Source organism: Eurosta solidaginis, chromosome 3, assembly GCF_040869045.1.
Source record: "Eurosta solidaginis isolate ZX-2024a chromosome 3, ASM4086904v1, whole genome shotgun sequence".
NCBI lineage: Eukaryota > Metazoa > Arthropoda > Insecta > Diptera > Tephritidae > Eurosta > Eurosta solidaginis.
This window is the reverse complement of record NC_090321.1, coordinates 177816270-177833871: the sequence shown is the minus strand read 5'-3', so window position 1 is coordinate 177833871 and position 17602 is coordinate 177816270. Positions and strand designations below refer to the sequence as shown.

General features: G+C 35.0%; 1 protein-coding gene across 4 annotated transcripts in view; it reads right to left on the bottom strand.

The window, feature by feature from the left end:
- The window catches only part of Dgk (diacyl glycerol kinase 1), a 494377-nt gene extending 477070 nt beyond the window's left edge, over positions 1-17307 (bottom strand). For 2 of the 4 annotated variants that reach the window (XM_067774056.1, XM_067774055.1), the window contains exon 1: positions 16445-17304. The gene's annotated coding sequence lies outside the window, so the exon portion shown is untranslated. Of the gene's footprint in view, positions 1-16444 lie in introns of all 4 variants that reach the window. The other 2 variants (XM_067774053.1, XM_067774054.1) reach the window with 2 other exon arrangements.
- Between the last annotated feature and the right edge of the window lie 295 nt (positions 17308-17602).

Sequence of the window (17602 nt, the reverse complement as noted above, 5' to 3'; positions counted from 1 at the left end):
TTTTGGGTTTCGTGACGTAATTAATATACCATTTCATTTTCATGAAAGGTATAATAATGCTGAATACCCATTCCTACTTATGTAAACAATATTGTATTTATGAATATATATTTTGTATATCTATGTATATGTGGCTAATATATACGACGACAGCCCTAAAATCTTGTAGGAACATTTTACGAGTAGCATATATGGAGCATTCCACGGTTGAAACGGGACATTTCGTGCACACTTTAACTGTTTTGGTTCTTAACTAAAAACGAGCCATAACTTTATAAGGCAAAGTGTTTTATGCATTAAATTGGAGTTTAATATTCCAACAAAATAAATACTTGCTTTTGAATTATTTGCAGATTTATGTGAAAGCTCCAATATAATGCAACGTTTTTGTGGGACAGCGAGAATTCACCAAATTCTTATACTGTTAAAAAAATACTTTTGCCATCACTTATATAAATAAAGGTTTTTCAAAATTGTTAGAGTACGAATTATGATATACTTTGTAACAAACACTTTGTTATATATTATCAGTATTACATTGTATTTTGCGTATGTTTCTCAATTATAAATTGAACATATTTTATTCATTACTCAATAAACTTTACTTTCTAACAGGTTATGGGCCTGCTGAATGGAGTTTTGCTGCATTTTCTTTTTCGGTTTTTGATTCTTTAAAATGGCGAGCTCCGGCAATTGGCCTCACATTGAAAAACTGAGAGGACGCGATAATTGTGTGCAATGGGCGTTTGCAATGCGCACCATTTTATAGATGGACGAGCTTTGGGAAATCGTTGGCGTCCGTAAGAATTTTGAGGAACTCTCCGAAACTGAACGCAAGGCGAGCGTGGAGACAATTGCTCTTGGTGGAGACAATTTTGTGCACATTAAGAATACGAAAACGGCGAATGAAACTTGGTGCAAGCTACAATCAATATTTGAAGACAACGGCATTTCCAGGAGATGCAGCTTACTAGCGCAGCTTACAAGTTTTAAATTAGTCGACTGCAGCAATATTGCTGAATATGTGAATGGGATTGTTTTAACGGCGAATAAGCTGAACACTACCAATTTAAAGTTTCTGAAGAATGGGTGGGCTCATTGCTTCTTGCTGGACTACCTGACGAATATAGACCGATGATTTTGGGATTGCAAAGCTGTGAAATAGCGATAATTGGAGACTTTGTAAAGACAAAGCTTCTGCAAGATGTTCGTGCAACGGATGGTGCGTCAGCATTTTTCACCAAAACTCAAAAATCTAAGAAGGTAAGATGCTACAACTGCAATGGAAATGGACATATTGCAAAGAATTGCCGTAAAGAAAAATCAAAAAATATCGGTGAGGAAAAGGAAAATATGAATGACCATTCCGCTTTTATTTCTGGTTTTCTGAGAAGAATAGCTGGTACATTGATAGTGGTGCTTCTGCTCATATGACTAGACGATCTGATTGGTTAAATAATTATACAACCGATATTTGCAAAGAGGAAATAAAGCTGGCAAATAACAAAACGACTAAAGCTTCTGGCCAAGGAAGTATGCGGCTTAACACGTCAAGCAAGGGTTTCGAAGCGTTTGTTGATATCGGAAAAGTTCTACATGTTCCAGAACTTGCAACTAATCCACTTTCAGTCAGTGAGATGGTTTTTAAGGGAAACAAAGTGGTTTTTGATGATAATGGCTGTACAATTTTGAATAAAAAGGAAAAGTTGTAGGCGTAACTGAAAAGTTAAATGGTATGTATAAGCTTCAATGTACAACATGGCGCATGAATAACGCAATGACAGCAAAAGCTACGGCCTCGTACGAATTATGGCATAAGCCCCTTGGACATCTAAATTCGAACGCAATCGGTTTATTAAGAAACGGCATGGTACATGGCCTTGATTTCACATCAGAAAAAACTCTTGGTGTGTGTATTCCGTGTGCGAAGGCTAAGCAGCGAAGAAGTTATTTTCCGAAAGAAAGTCATCGGACAAAGGAAAAGTTAGCATTGGTACATAGCGATTTATTTGGTTCAATGGAAATAGCATCATTCAGTGGAAGCAAATATTTTATGACACTTATTGATGATTTTTCGAGGAAGGTTTTCGTTAGGTTCATCAAATCCAAATCATATGTGACACAAGTTTTCAAGGAATTCAAGATGTTAACTGAAAACCAAACAGGGTGCAGAATTAAAATTATCAGAATTGATAATGGTAAGGAGTATTTGAACAACGAATTGAGCGCAGAATTAATGAGAGCAGATATTCAACATCAAACTACCGTTGCATAAAACCCTTAGAAAATGGGGTTGCAGAGCGCATGAATCGGACGCTGGTGGAGAAGGCTCAATCTTTGTTGGCACAAGGGAATTTACAGAAGCAATTTTGGGCTGAGGCTGTCAATACTGCTGCGTATTGGTTAATAGATTTCCTCCCGGAAGAATTATGGCAAGTGTAGTATCGCGTGGAATTCACCCCATTTCAAACACGCTTAACATTACAAACGCTCGTTCACTGACCCAGGTAACTACCATAAGTTCATTCGCTTTCACAAAGTCACGTAATGCATTTATGCGTCATACCAAACTGCTCAAGCGGGAATCATATTGACAATATGTAGGTCAATAATTTGCTGAAAAGCATTCCTCACTATTGAGTCATGCACCTTTAGTATGTAAATATTAATGTAAGTATGTATATATGCATATGTTAAGAACTTCTGTAAAAATAGTAATGAATTTCTTTAATAAAATGATTACTGATCAGACTTCCAAAGTCTAAACACTCTTTTATCAATTTGTCACATTACACAAGGTAAGAAACCTGAATTATCAAATTTGAAAGTTTTCGGCTGTCTTGCTCTTGTTCAAATTCCCAAACAGAAACGCCAGAAGTGGGATTATAAGTCAGAAGAGCAAACTTTTATTGGCTATGCATAAGACTCTAAAGGCTATCGAGTTTGAATTCAATTACAAAGAAAGTTGATGTCACCCGAGATGTAATTTTTGAAGAACAAACTTTTCATCACAGTGACGGGAGTCGAACTCAAGATTCGAATTCCTATGGAAAATATTGTCGTCGATAAAAAATCGAATCGAGGGGAGTTTTCTGAAGGAACATTTGAAACCGAAATGAATTGTGAACAACCTTATGCTGAAGAATCTTTTTCATCTGCCTTCGGTGATGATAATGAAGTGGGGGATGAGCTCACCTCAACGTCGAGGAGAACGATAATGAAATGGTGGATGAGCAGTTAAGAAACCAGACAGAAATATTTAGTCCAAATAAGGAAGTTCAACTTCGACGTTCAGACAGATTGAGACAAAAGCAGGACTCTGTCTGTTTAGTTGGTACTTATGGTGGGGACGATGATCCATTGACAACTGAAGAAACTTTAACATGTCCTGAGAAAGAGTTTTGGCTGGAAGCAATGCAGATATTCTGACAAAAGCTCTATTCAAAGAAAAGCATATTTATCATTGCAAAAATATGGGTTTAGAAATATTATAATTCGAGTGGGTGTGTTAGAGTACGAATTATGATATACTTTGTAACAAACACTTTGTTATATATTATCAGTATTACATTGTATTTTGCGTATGTTTCTCAATTATAAATTGAATATATTTTATTCATTACTCAATAAACTTTACTCTCTAACAAAAATAACAAAAAGATTAAAATATAATTATTCCAAAAAAATATATATATAAATATATATTGTGCAAAAATTAAATTGTTTACACGGGACACGCGCGTTTGTATGGGAGACGTACGAAACTCAATTTTTAAATTTTGATTTTCTCATCTCGCATTTGGATAAATTTATTCTGGGGTTAATTTTACTCCTGTGTGCTTGTATAGTTGTTTAGCAAATTCGTTGAATTTAACATTATGAATTACTTCAGGAATTTATTATTCAGAAATGAAATTGTCAGTCCTTATAGGGGAAGAGACTTGTATAGTCTTAAATTAGGAGTAAGGTCTGAGGGTACACTGCGCAGATCCATAGCATAAATTGCAAACGCGTTAATTTTTAGAAAGAAGGCGAGAGCTACACATGATCGAAGAAGCAGGAAAGACGTGGCTAAAAAATGTCGAAGGTCTTGTGCAGGTCATACAACCCTAGAATAACAAAGTAAGATTTATTATTAAAAAGAGGAAACTGCAGTCTGATAATGGTTATTCTGACTGTACACTGCCTTCTAACGTCACATGCTTTTTAATTTAGTCCTGCTGATGTTGCAAGTGCGGGCTAAAAAACGAAATGATCGAGCACATTGTGTACATACAAGTCTAAGGATCCAGCTATTCGTAGTGGAATATGGGGCCTAGAAAGCTTTTAGTTATTGCTTAGAGAATGGAGTTATTTACAACATAGGTCTGGTTTCTGATAGGGGTTTTCAGCTTGTTCGTTGAGCCAAAATTTTGCTCAACCAGCACTATGGGCTCATTCGGTCTATGTGACGGACCAGCCAGTTCAGCCGGAAAGGGAAGATATGGTAATTATGACAAGCTGGGTTGATTTAGCCATACCCTTCCTCAATTTTTGGGATATCATTGTGCAATGTATTTACGGAGGTTTACTTTATGTCAGATTAGACATTTGTCGGATCTGACCTTTATAACATATATCTCACATGCAGCAGTTTTTTCCAATAAGAAAAATTTCGTTATCTTTTAGTTGTCTGCTTATTTCAGAAAAGAGGTTCATCATTATAGCTATTTTATGTGATTCTGAATTTAATATAATGTTGGTTATATTTTAGCTGCATTCATGAAAGCTATGAGGAATACAGTCCCGTCCCTACTTGATTTATTTTAATACTTTTTTTAAAATCTTATAAATCTTATTTGATGTGTGTGTGTGCTTTTCTTACAAGCGTCCAAAATACCCAACCGGTCTTGTCGAAATATTCACGATAGGTTCTCGTGGCCACCCGCAATTCTTCTGGCTGTATAATACTTTGCAAAAGTGAGCGGGCCCACTGACAACATAAAAACGGGGTATGTTTGACTCAAACTATTCATATATAAGTATGTGCCCTTTATATGTTTTACTGTATAGAATTTTGGAAAGGTGGGCGATGTCAAGCCCCCTATTAGGAAACATTTCATTCTCCGCAATTATTTGAAGCAAGGATCCAATATTTTGTGTAGAGATTCCATATATCTGCAAATTGAGGTCAAGGGTTAAATAAAACAAGTAAGAAAGGATAAGTTCTGGTGTAACCGTACATTACATAGTCAGCTGCCATGCAGCTTGCAAAACTTTTAAATTACCTTCTTGTAAAAGTGGGAGGTGCCAAGCCCATTTTCCAAAATTTTACTAATTTTATATTCTGCGTCATAAGGTCAACCCACCTACCAAGTTTCATCGCTTTATCCGTCTTTGGTAATGAATTATCGTACTTTTTCGGTTTTTCGAAATTTTCGATATCGAAGAAGTGGACGTGGTTATAGTCTGATTTTGTTCATTTTAAATAGCGATCTGAGATGAGCGCCCAGGAATTTACATACCAAATTTCATTAAGATGCCTCAAAATTTAATCAAGTTATCGTGTTTACGCACAGATGGACGGACAGACGGACATGGCTAAATTAATTTCTTTTTTCGCCCAGATCATTTTGATATATAGAAGTCTAGTTTTGTTTATTCCGATACGGGATTCCGCTATACGAACAAAATTAATGTACTATGTGAGCTCTGCTCAGTATAAAAATAGATGCAAGGCGCGAGATGGCAATAGAGATAAGGGGAATACCATACAGGAATGAACAAGAAGGAAAAATGGGAAAAAGTAGACGAGACTACAGCTGTGAGTGATAGGGGAAGGGGGAAACACTTCTCAAATTTAGTAAAGCCAATTTTAGGGCATCAAAACATCTGCCGTGTACGCGTGTATGAAATATTGCTTTTTTCTATTTTTCTTCATTGCACTTCATTCTGGAGCATTAAGAAAATTCACGATTTTCTATGGAATGCCCCACTTACATGTAGACTCCCACTTAAATCTGAGCAGGCACATACGATGGGTGTATATAGTGAGTGTATGTACTAAATAAATATTTTCAAAGAATATCGACTTATTAAGTTTAAGTACACAGCAAGTGATCTTCTGATGTAAGACACCACTCCTGACGAGCGCTTTAGCGCCTTAAGCTTGATACGCATATTGTTAAACCAGATTTTGGTCCTCTCAAGGTCTAAATTTTGACAAGAAATTCTGAAACTTTTCGAAAATTTCTAAAGTCTTGTGAGTTGTTAAGAGATTAAGGCATATTTTGAAGTCCTTATTTTGAGAACATGTGTTTGGGTCATAATATGAATATTTCTTTCTAAACCCAAAAACTGTATAACATATTGAAATTATTTGTCATCCGCGTACATTTTAGCGCGCCTGAATATTTGTTTCACAGTTCTTAGAAATATCGGATTTCTAGTTTCTATGCAATAGTCTTCCAACCATACTATCTCGCTCATTCACTCATTCACTCAAAACCTCTTTTATTATTTCGAAAAAAATCCAACTCGTAACCAGTTTTAAGGACTCCATATGTAAGAGACTCTCAATGCTAGTCTAAAGCCATCGCGACTAAGTCTGTTTAGATAAGGCAGTTTTTAAAGATTAAGCGTAAGTTTAATACAATAAATTCATGCAAATTCAATACACGGGAGCGGTTAATTTCTCTCATTCTCCTTGTTTAAAAATGTGTTTTCCCGTTAAGCCAGTTATTAGCACTTTTTCTATTCCATACGCATTTTGCTCGTCGTTCGTTTTTATACTCAGCTGAGCAGAGCTCACAGAGTATATTAACTTTGTTCGCATAACGGCAATCAGCAACGGCATAAACTAATCGAGATAGATATAGACTTCTATGTATCAAAATGATCTGGGCGAAAAAAAAAATAATTTAGCCATGTCTGTCCGTCAGTCCGTCTGTAAACACGATAACTTGAGTAAATTTTTAGGTATCTTGATGAAATTTGGTATGTAGGTTCCTGGGCGCTGAAACTTGGTACATGCATTGACCATATGACCCAAAATAGAAAATTAGTAAAATTTTGGACAATGGGCGTGGCACCGCGCACTTTTAGAAGAAGGTATTTTAAAAGTTTTGCAAGCTGTAATTTGGCAGTCGTTGAAGATATCATGATGAAATTTGGCAGGAACGTTACTACTATTACTATATATGTGCTAAATAAAAATTAGCAAAATCGGATGACGAACACGCCCACTTTTTTTAAGTCAAATTTTAACAAAAAATTTAATATCTTTACAGTATATAAGTAAATTATGCCAACACTCAACTCCAGTAATGATATGGCACAAAAAAATACAAAAATAAAAGAAAATTTCAAAATTAGCGTGGCTCCGCCCTTTTTCGTTTAATTGGTCTAGAATACTTTTTATGCCATAAGTCGAACAAAAATTAACCAATCCTTGTGAAATTTGGTAGGGGCATAGACCTTATGACGGTAACTGCTTTTTGTGAAAATGGACGAACTCGGTTGAAGCCACACCCAGTTTTTATACACAGTCAACTTTCTGTCCTTCCGCTCGGCCGTTAACAAGATAACTTGAGAAAAATCGATATATCTTTACTAAACCTAGTTCACGTACTTACCTGAACTCACTTTATCTTGGTATAAAAAATGACCGAAATCCGACTATGACCACGCCCACTTTTCCGATATCGAAAATTACGAAAAATGAAAAAAATTCCATAATTCTATACCAAATATGAAAAAAGAGATGAAACATGGTAATTGGATTGGTGTATTGACGCAAAATATAACGTTAGAAAAAACTTTGTAAAATGGGTGTGACTCCTACCATATTAAGTAGAAGAAAATGAAAGTTTTGCAGGGCGTAATCAAAAGCCCTTGGAATCTTGGCAGGAATACTGTTCGTGGTATTACATATATAAATAAATTATCGGTACCCGACAGATGATGTTCTGGGTCACCCTGGTCCACATTTTAGTCGATATCTCGAAATGTCTTCGCATATACAACTAAGGGCCACTCCCTTATAAAACCCTCATTAATACCTTTAATTTGATACCCATATCGTACAAACACATTCTAGAGTCTCCCCTGGTCCACATGTATGGCGATATCTCGAAGAGGCGTCCACCTATAGAGCTATGGTCCATTCCCTTTAAAAATACTCTTTGTCTCCAAAGCTCTCAGCTGAGTATGTACACCCGAACTTAGCCTTCCTTACATGTTTTTTTTTTTTTTTCTCAATATTTTCGTATTCGTATAAAGCACAAAACAAAATAATTCCAAAAATGTCTTAACTATGACATGTGTCAACGCATTTGTTTACCTGTTCATTCATACTTTAGCAGGCCTTCTTATTAACTGGGAGTCCTCCAGCATTAGCATTGTTGTTATCGTCTAAGTTATTTCTGCTAGACAGTGTGAGTCAGCCTAATCGCTTGCCACAACAGCAACACAAAAGCAACTCATGGCATAGCAAATATTTTCTTATTTTTTGTTATAATTATGCTGTTTGCATTAATTTGGCATTTAATTATGTTTACAAGTCATTATAAGTGGAAAATTCTCAAATATGTGGGAGTTTGTTTATCGCGTTTCTATGAGTTTTACTTGTATATTTGTATATATGTAATTCTTACATATCAAATATAAAATAAAAGCACGTTGTTTAATTAAAAATCAACAAATTAAACCCAAGCATAGCCGTACCACATTAAAAGACGGCTACCGTTGCGTATGCGTAATATTTTATTTATTTATTCAAATTATTTGATTAAAAACAAATACGTAAAAACATGCACGTGAATCCAATATACATAAGTGTGTTAAAAATGTTACACGTAAGCAGCGGCACCCGTCCGAACAGGTGAAACGGTTATGATTCTTGATTTTTAATAAAACTTTTCAACTCTCAACTTACTCATTTCAACTTTTCTTCTCTGGGATACATATTACCGGAAATATCACTCTCATGTAATGACCACGCTAACATTGGCTGCCATAATTTCAAAATAGTAAAAGACTTCGTTTGTTCGGGAATCAGCATCAACCCAAGCACCAACATCAGCTCTGAAATCCAGCGAAATGGATTTGGACTAGGTAGGCAATTGAAAAGTAAAGTCCTCTCTCGGCAAACGAAAATCATGCTCTACAAGTCACTTATCGTACCCAACTTGCTATATGGTGCAAAAGCATAGACCACGATAACGTCAGATGAAGCGGCTCTGGGAGTGTTCGTGAGGTAAGTTCTTCGAAAGATTTATGGACCTCTGCGCGTTGGCTATGGCAAGTACCGAAGAAGATTTAATGATGAGCTGTACGAACTTTTTGAAGAAATCAGCATAGTCCAACGAATTAAAACTCAGAAACTGCGCTGGCTAGGCCATGTAATGCAAATAAAAGATGACGCTTCGGCTAAGAAAGTTTTTTTCAGAACCTGCCTATAGAAGCAAGGAACAGGGCGGCCCCCACTCCGCTGAAAGGACCACGAGCGGAAGGAGAGACGGTCAACTGTGTATAACACAGAAAACTGTTACCGTCATAGAATCTATGTCCCTACCAAATTTCAAAAGGACTGGTAAATTTGTGTTCGACTTATGGCATGAAAAGTATTCTAAACAAATTAAATTAAAAAGGGCGGAGCCACGCCCATTTTGAATTTTTTTTTTTTTACTTAAATGCCTTAAAGATATTCAATTTTTTGTTAAAATTTGACTTAAACGATTTTTCTTTAAATGGGCGTGTTGTTCATATAGTAATAGGAGCAACGTTCCTGCCAAATTACAGCTTGCAAATTTTTTTAAATTACCTTCTTTTGAAAGTGGGCGGTACTACGGCCATTGTCCAAAATTTTACTAATTTCCTATTCTGCGTCATAAGGTCAACCCACGTACCAAGTTTCATCGCTTTATCCGCCTTTGGTAATGAATTATCGCACTTTTTCGGTTTTTCGAAATTTTCGATATCAAAAAAGTGGTCGTGGTTATAGTCCTATATCGTTCATTTTAAATAGCGATCTGAGATGAGTGCCCAGGAACCTGTACACCAAATTTCATCAAGATACCTCAAAATTTAGTCAAGTTATCGTGTTAAGGGGCAGACGGACGGCCGGACGGACGGGCATGGCTCAATCAATTTTTTTTTTACAACCAATCGTTATCCAATCAAAATTAATATACTCTGTGTGCAAAGCACGCTGAATATAAAGACCTTTTTAAAATTAGCTTAGTCTACATACCCAGATTTGTGTGCAGGTTTCTATTGCCTGTTCCTATTCAGATTTATATTTTCGCGTTTGAGCATAAATCAGCATAATGGTTTTTTGACAGATAAGTCATTGTAAGTATCATTTTTAGCATATGGCAACATATTTAAGGCTAAATTTAGACTTATTTGTCAAAAACTTTTAAAAATTTTTACGTATGTTTTGTTGCGTTCATGCTTTCTTTATGCAGCAAAATCGGACTAAGCTTGTAGATGATAGAACTAGACCAAAAAAAAAAAAAAAACAGAAAAACTCTTTTCTGAGTTTAAGCTCGGTTTAAATTGTTTGTAATCATAGAATTTTAGAAAACTTTTCTTGCTGTTTTGTGTTATCAACTACATTGCATGCTTATTTTCACAAAAACATATCTTCTACGACTCTTGGACAGTTTTGTTGTTTTTTTATTCGCTTTTGCTTTAATTTATTTTCTTTCTCTAATCAATCATTTCAAAATACACAAGAAAAGTTATGCGCAAATGTTTGCATATAAAATAAAACAAATATTTGTGGCTTCTTCGTTAGGGAATTGCTCAATGTGCCATGGTTACGTATACGCAGAGTCAAACCAGCTTTAACGCAATCATCTAAAAGCTCTTGGCTATTTTAATCAATATTCTAGGAAAAAGTATATTAATATTTTTTGTTCAAATGAGAACTTTAACATAGGTATATTAACTGCAAGTGTGATTTTTTGTTATTTTTATTCAATTTTATATATCCAAGGCGTAACTGTTATGAAGAGCGTTGCGTTCTCTTTTTGCAATTATTATGAGATTTCGTATTGTTAAAGTAATAGAAAACAAGTAAGGAAGGCTAAGTTCGGGTGTAACCGAACATTACATACTCAGTTAAGAGCTGTGGAGACAAAGTAAAGGAAAATCACCATGTTGTAAAAAGAACCTAGGGTAACCCTGGAATGTGTTTGTATGACATGTGTATCAAATGAAAGGTATTAATGAGTATTTTAAAAGGGCGTCGGCCTAAGTTCTATAGATGGACGCCGTTTCGAGATATCGCCATAAAGATGGATCAGGGGTGACTCTAGAATTTGTTTGTACGATATGAGTATCAAATGAAAGGTGTTAATGAGTATTTTAAGAGGGCGTGGACCTTAGTTCTATATGTGGACGCCTTTTCGAGATATCGCCATAAAGGTGGACCAGGGGTGACTCTAGAATTTGTTTGTACTATATGGGTATCAAATGAAAGGTGTTAATAAGTGTTTTAAAACGGAGTGGGCCTTAGTTGTATATGTGAAAGCGTTTTCGAGATATCGACCAAAATGGGGACCAGGGTGATCCAGAACATCATCTGTCGGGTACCGCTAATTTATTTATATATGTAATACTACGAACAGTATTCCTTCCAAGATTCCAAGGGCTTTTGATTTCGTCCTGCAAAAATTTTTCATTTTCTACTTAATATGGTAGGTGTCACACCCATTTTACCAAGTTTTTTTCTAAAGTTATATTTTGCGTCAATAGACCAATACAATTACCATGTTTCATCCCTTTTTTCGTATTTGGTATATAATTATGGCATTTTTTTTTCATTTTTCGTAATTTTCGATATCGAAAAAGTGGGCGTGGTCATAGTCGGATTTCGGCCATTTTTTACACCAATACAAAGTGAGTTCAGATAAGTACGTCAACTGAGTTTAGTAAAGATATATCGATTTTTGCTCAAGTTATCGTGTTAACAGCCGAGCGGAAGGACAGACGGTCGACTGTGTATAAAAACTGGGCGTGGCTTCAACCGATTTCGCCCTTTTTTACAGAAAACAGTTATCGTCCTAGAATCTAAGCCTCTACCAAATTTCACAAGGATTGGTAAATTTTTGTTCGAGTTATGGCATTAAAAGTGGCCTAGACAAATTAAATGAAAAAGGGCGGAGCCACGCCCATTTTGAAATTTTATTTTATTTTTGTATTTTGTTGCACCATATCATTACTGGAGTTGAATGTTGACTTAATTTACTTATATACTGTAAAGATATTAACTTTTCTTTTAAAATTTGAATTTAAAAAAAAAAAATTTTAAAAAGTGGGCGTGGTCGTTCTCCGATTTTGCTAATTTTTATTAAACAGGCATATAGTAATAAGTGTAACGTTCCTGCCAAATTTCATCATGATATCGTAACCGACTGCCAAATTACAGCTTGCAAAACTTCTAAATTACCTTCTTTTAAAAGTGGGCGGTGCCACGCCCATTGTCCAAAATTGTACTAGTTTTCTATTCTGCGTCATAAGTTCAACTCACCTACCAAGTTTCATCGCTTTATCCGTATTTGGTAAGGAATTATCGCACTTTTTCGATTTTTCGAAATTATTGTCTTTATCGTTTATTGTCCGATATCGTTCATTTTAAATAGCGATCTGAGATGAGTGCCCAGGAACCTACATACCAAATTTCACCAAGATACCTCAAAATTTACTCAAGTTATCGTGTTAACGGACAGATGGACGGACGGACATGGCTCAATCGAATTTTTTTTCGATACTGATGATTTTGATATATGGAAGTCTATATCTATCTCAATTCCTTTCTACCTGTACAACCAACCGTTATCCAATCAAAGTTAATATACTCTGTGAGCTCTGCTCAACTGAGTATAAAAAGTAGAGAAGTTAACTATGAGCTAGTTACGTTCAAGTTGATTCTCAAGAACGCCATGTACACTATTTGTTTATTTTCTTTGAAAAAAGCTTACTACTTTTATAATGAAATGTCCAAGAAAAGTTAGACTAATTAATGATCAAATTTTTTTCCAAATATATGTTAGGCTTTTCCCAACTGTTATACGCAGCATAACAGCCTAAAAAAATTTCCTCAACATTTTCTTAAGTTTACAGTTCAGTTAATGTTTTTTTACTTAAATTATTTCAGCTTGTTTGCTTTTATTTCTCAGTTACAGTGTTTGCCCTGGTAACGCTGCTTGACCTTCTCATTAGTTCAAAGCTAACTTTTTATAGCTAATTAGATGTGAGTTACATTTCGTAATCCCGTAAAGAAGTCAGCTATTCCATAACTTTTTTTTTTGGCAATTAGTAATCTTTCAGCAGGGTGTTTATTAGTTCTAGTTGTACAGACTGCTCCCAAAATTTTTTTGGTTTTACTATATTTCTGCAGAACATGAAATTTGTAGAAAAAATAAGACGAGCACAGCGGAAATAGGAAGAGAACCTCGGCCTTAAATTTCTTCGGAGGTTATTGCACCTTTTTTTTATTTAAAGATATTACCATACACCTATTCGGTATTGTTCTCCCACTCAAACCATCGAAGCCAAAAATTTGTCACAAACGTATATTTAATATGAGTCATTTGCCTCCTTTTGAGCCCCCACTAAAATGAAGACATTTCCCTTCATTTCATGTTGGGCAAATACGGTTGGTTGGTTGCTGTGCTGCATGGCCGGCGAGACCGGGCCCAAGTAGCGCTGTAGACGCCATTTATGAGACCAACTATGAGTCTTATATGACTCCTAACAAACTCTTAAACGGTTCATATTTGACTCTTATATGAACCTTATTCGGCTCCTTTCGCTATCATTCATGTAGACTTCATATTCTTTGTTTTAATATAGCACTTAATTGGTCCTTTATTAGGTAAAATTCAGAAAATAAAAATATTAAGTTGAAAATTTGAAACCATATTTGTTTTCATATACCGTAAAAACTTTAAAACTCGCTACACTTAAACAACTTTAACGTTTTTCCATATGAAGTAACAAATTTTCATAAGTTTTATACCTTCATATTCTTAGCCTAATCTGTCCTCGGCATAAAAATATAGATATTTCTCGATATTTTTATCAGACACAGCATTATGAGGGCTTATTTCAAATTTATTGGTGGTTCAAAATTGGAAGAAAGCAAAAGTCTGTTTTGAACATTTTTTTAAATATTTTTTCAAAATAGTACGAAATTTACTAGTCATTGTTCTTTATCCCAATAACATGAACTATAGAATTTGTTTCTATATAACCTCAATGCGAAGAAGATTGGCAAGATTTTCTAATCGACTCTTAAAACTCGAAAAAAACAGAGAAAACTCCGAATAGAGCGAATATAATTTCACAGAAATTCCGTTTGTCTCAAATTTATTGTTATGAAGAAACTTGGCAACTTTGTATGAATTAAGCGGGGATTGTCCTAATTGTTTTAAATGTATGAACGCATTGATTTGAAGCAATTTTTAAACATAATTTATTTAATAATTTTTGAAAAATATTTTTGGTTAGTTCTTTGTAGTCCTATAAATAGAACAAAGGCAAAAATACCAGTTTCTTTGAAACCTGCCAACAACAAAAGGGATAACATACGAAGAATGTAATGTCTAAGGAAACTAAATATGCAAAGAATGCAAATGGGATAAGTTTACAACAACTGAGGCATGACGTGGATGAATGCGTTTGTGACACTTCAACAATCATAGGAATGCGGGTTCAAATCCCACTCCCGGGAAAAAAGGCTTTGAAGAGATTTACAAGGTATAATCGAAACAACTGTCGCCTTGTCCGTCCTGATGTAATTTTCCCAAATTATTAAGAAACTTGGAAACATTTAAAGTCTTTGGGAGACGTGAGGAGGGAGTTATTTCATAATATAGGTCCTGGTTTTTGATAGGGTTTTTCAATTTGGTCGTTAAAACAAACTTCTGGTAACACTACGGACTCAGTCAGTCAATGTGAGGTCCTCATGGACCGGCCAGTTCAACCTAACCTAACCTACACACGTGAGGTGAGAAGTTTGAGATAATTCCGTATTGATGATTAAAAGATAAAGTTACTACAGTTTTGTATCTGATTCGATTGTTGGGCCCGTCACTCCAGGAATTTCGCATTCGTTTTTGCAAAAGAGAATTGTGCCATTCACAGTGGTTGTGATTACTTCTTCAATTTATGTTTTATTTATTTCATTTAAGTTATGAATAAAATTTTTTTTGACTGCCTTCTATCTAGTAAAAGTATACCTGGCACTAAATTCCTTGACGATAGCTTACGGCTTGCATAAAAGGAGAGCTTTATATTTCTCAATCGATTTCTTTTCTAGCCTTTGTTAATACATGCCTTTAGAAACCACTATTATGCGAACAAAGTTAATTTACTTTTTATGCTAAGTACAACTAGGTGAATACATATGTATGTATTAGACTGGGTTGAAAAAAAAAGTTTCCAGTGTCCGCCCCTAAATTTGAAGATTATGGTGAGATGATTTCTGAAACATGTTTTTAAATTTTTTTTGATCCTTCGAAATACAGCCGAAAAATGTTTTTCGTTGTAATTTGGTTATTTGACGTCCGATTTTTAAAATTGATATGTCATTATTTTGGCCTTGAGAAGCTTCACATTTCCGTTTAATGTCCTTTTAAGCTATGAAGTCGTTTTCACATGATTAGTTCAGCTAATGTGGGAAGTACGAGCTGCAAGAGGAAACAGTTAAGCAAGTTCTGAGTTCATGTACTGCGATTGCGAGGTCAAGGTTCCAGCTACAAGGGATGGCAGAGTTGACAGATCTCGAGGAGAAATTAAGCTGTTATATTTTGCGTCGCCGGCACTCACACAAACAATAGTACATAATTCAGAAAAGCACTCACTGAAGTGAGCAACCCTTCCACAAAATTATCCATTAAGTAATAAACCCGTTCTACCACTTGAACCTAGGATCTTCGATAGAAGACGTCACGACACTACCTCTACACCAAAACTGCAGTTGGAAGAAGTTATTTATGAACAAGAAAATATTTTGGCTTAAATATATTTTCATCTTGGGACATACAACTATCCTATCAAAATAAAAATGTCTAACTCATATAAAATAATACCATTTATTCGAAATAATTTCGTATTCGCTTTTTACGAACGATGAGAAACGATTGATAATATCTTCAAAAAGAGGGCATTCGAAAAGTTTCTGTAGCTCTACTCCAAGGAGATAAACTTTTCACTTTCCTTTCCCTTTTATTCACCGAAATTTCAATACTCGTTTTCATCTTTCTTCACTTAAGACTTGTCTACATCAACTACTTTCCCTATATTCATTGCTGCTAGCAGCGAAAAAGGCCCGGCACAAAAAACTTAACCAAAATATCCAAAATATTTTATTCATACTCTAAGTACATAAAACAAGCAAATTTAAGCTCATCAATAAAAGTGAAAGCAAAAAAGCATAAATATCTTCGCCCACCTCTTAGATCATCAACACTGTTTTGTTTAGCTCAGTTCGGTTTCCCGTAGCACGCCACCACCGCGTTGCACTGCATTCTAATTTGTTGTGCTTTTGTTTGTCGTCGGGACTTCCTTTAACACAAGCAATGACAACATACAAGTTTTTCCTTTTCTTTTCACTTCACTCTAATGCTTCGCTACCATAAATTCTATTGGGGTTTCTTTTCGTTTTTACTTTTATTTATTATTTTTTTATTCTATTATTTTTTTTTTATTTGTGTTGATGCGTTCATTCTACTTTAAAGGCATCATAACTCACTGTCGCACCCATTTTTGTTTCACAGCACACACACACACACTTTGTTAATTTATTCGCAAAATTTTCTTGTTATAAATACTTTTCAGAAACTTTGCAAAGGCAAAAAAGTCAGCCACTTTCTCGACGATGCTGCTGCTACTTCGTCTGCGAGACAATGATTTTTTCTTCCAGTCTTTATTTGACTTTTATTTACATATATAAAATAAAATATTCATATGTAAAGCAAATAATTTTCTATAATTTTTGCACAGTTCTATATTTATAAACATTCAAATTTTGTTTGGCTTTGTTGTTCCTTTTTTTATTGTGCTATCACTGCTGTTGCGTTCATTTTTTTATTTTTTTGTTTGTTAATAATTCATAAATATCTCATTCTATATTTTTTTCTTGTGAAAACGAACCCAATATTTATCTGGTTTTGTTGGTTTTTTTTTTTAATTTTTTTTTGTAATTATTATTTATTATATTTAAGTATTTTAGTTTCTTTGGTATTTTTTCTTATTTTTCTTTCAACGCGTTACCGCCGGCAGTTCCACTGAAACTGAGCCAATTTACGCTCTACTACTCGCTTTTATTCATTGCCGCTAACACTGCCACCGAAATTGGCCCACAACACCCCCCGCATTACCGTTATTGTTCAGATTTTCATTGTTTGTTTGTTTGAGAGTACGCTTTTGCTGTCTTTACGCTCAGTCAGTACTCAAACAGAGCGTTGAAGCAAATATTTTTGTTATGTTAAAATGCAGAAAGTGGTGGCTATGATTTGATGGCGCCTACTACGAGAGAGCAAAAGTATGCATGCTCTCTGTCTAAGAGAAACCATGTTCATGGTTGGAGTTGCCGTATGAACTTCAAAAT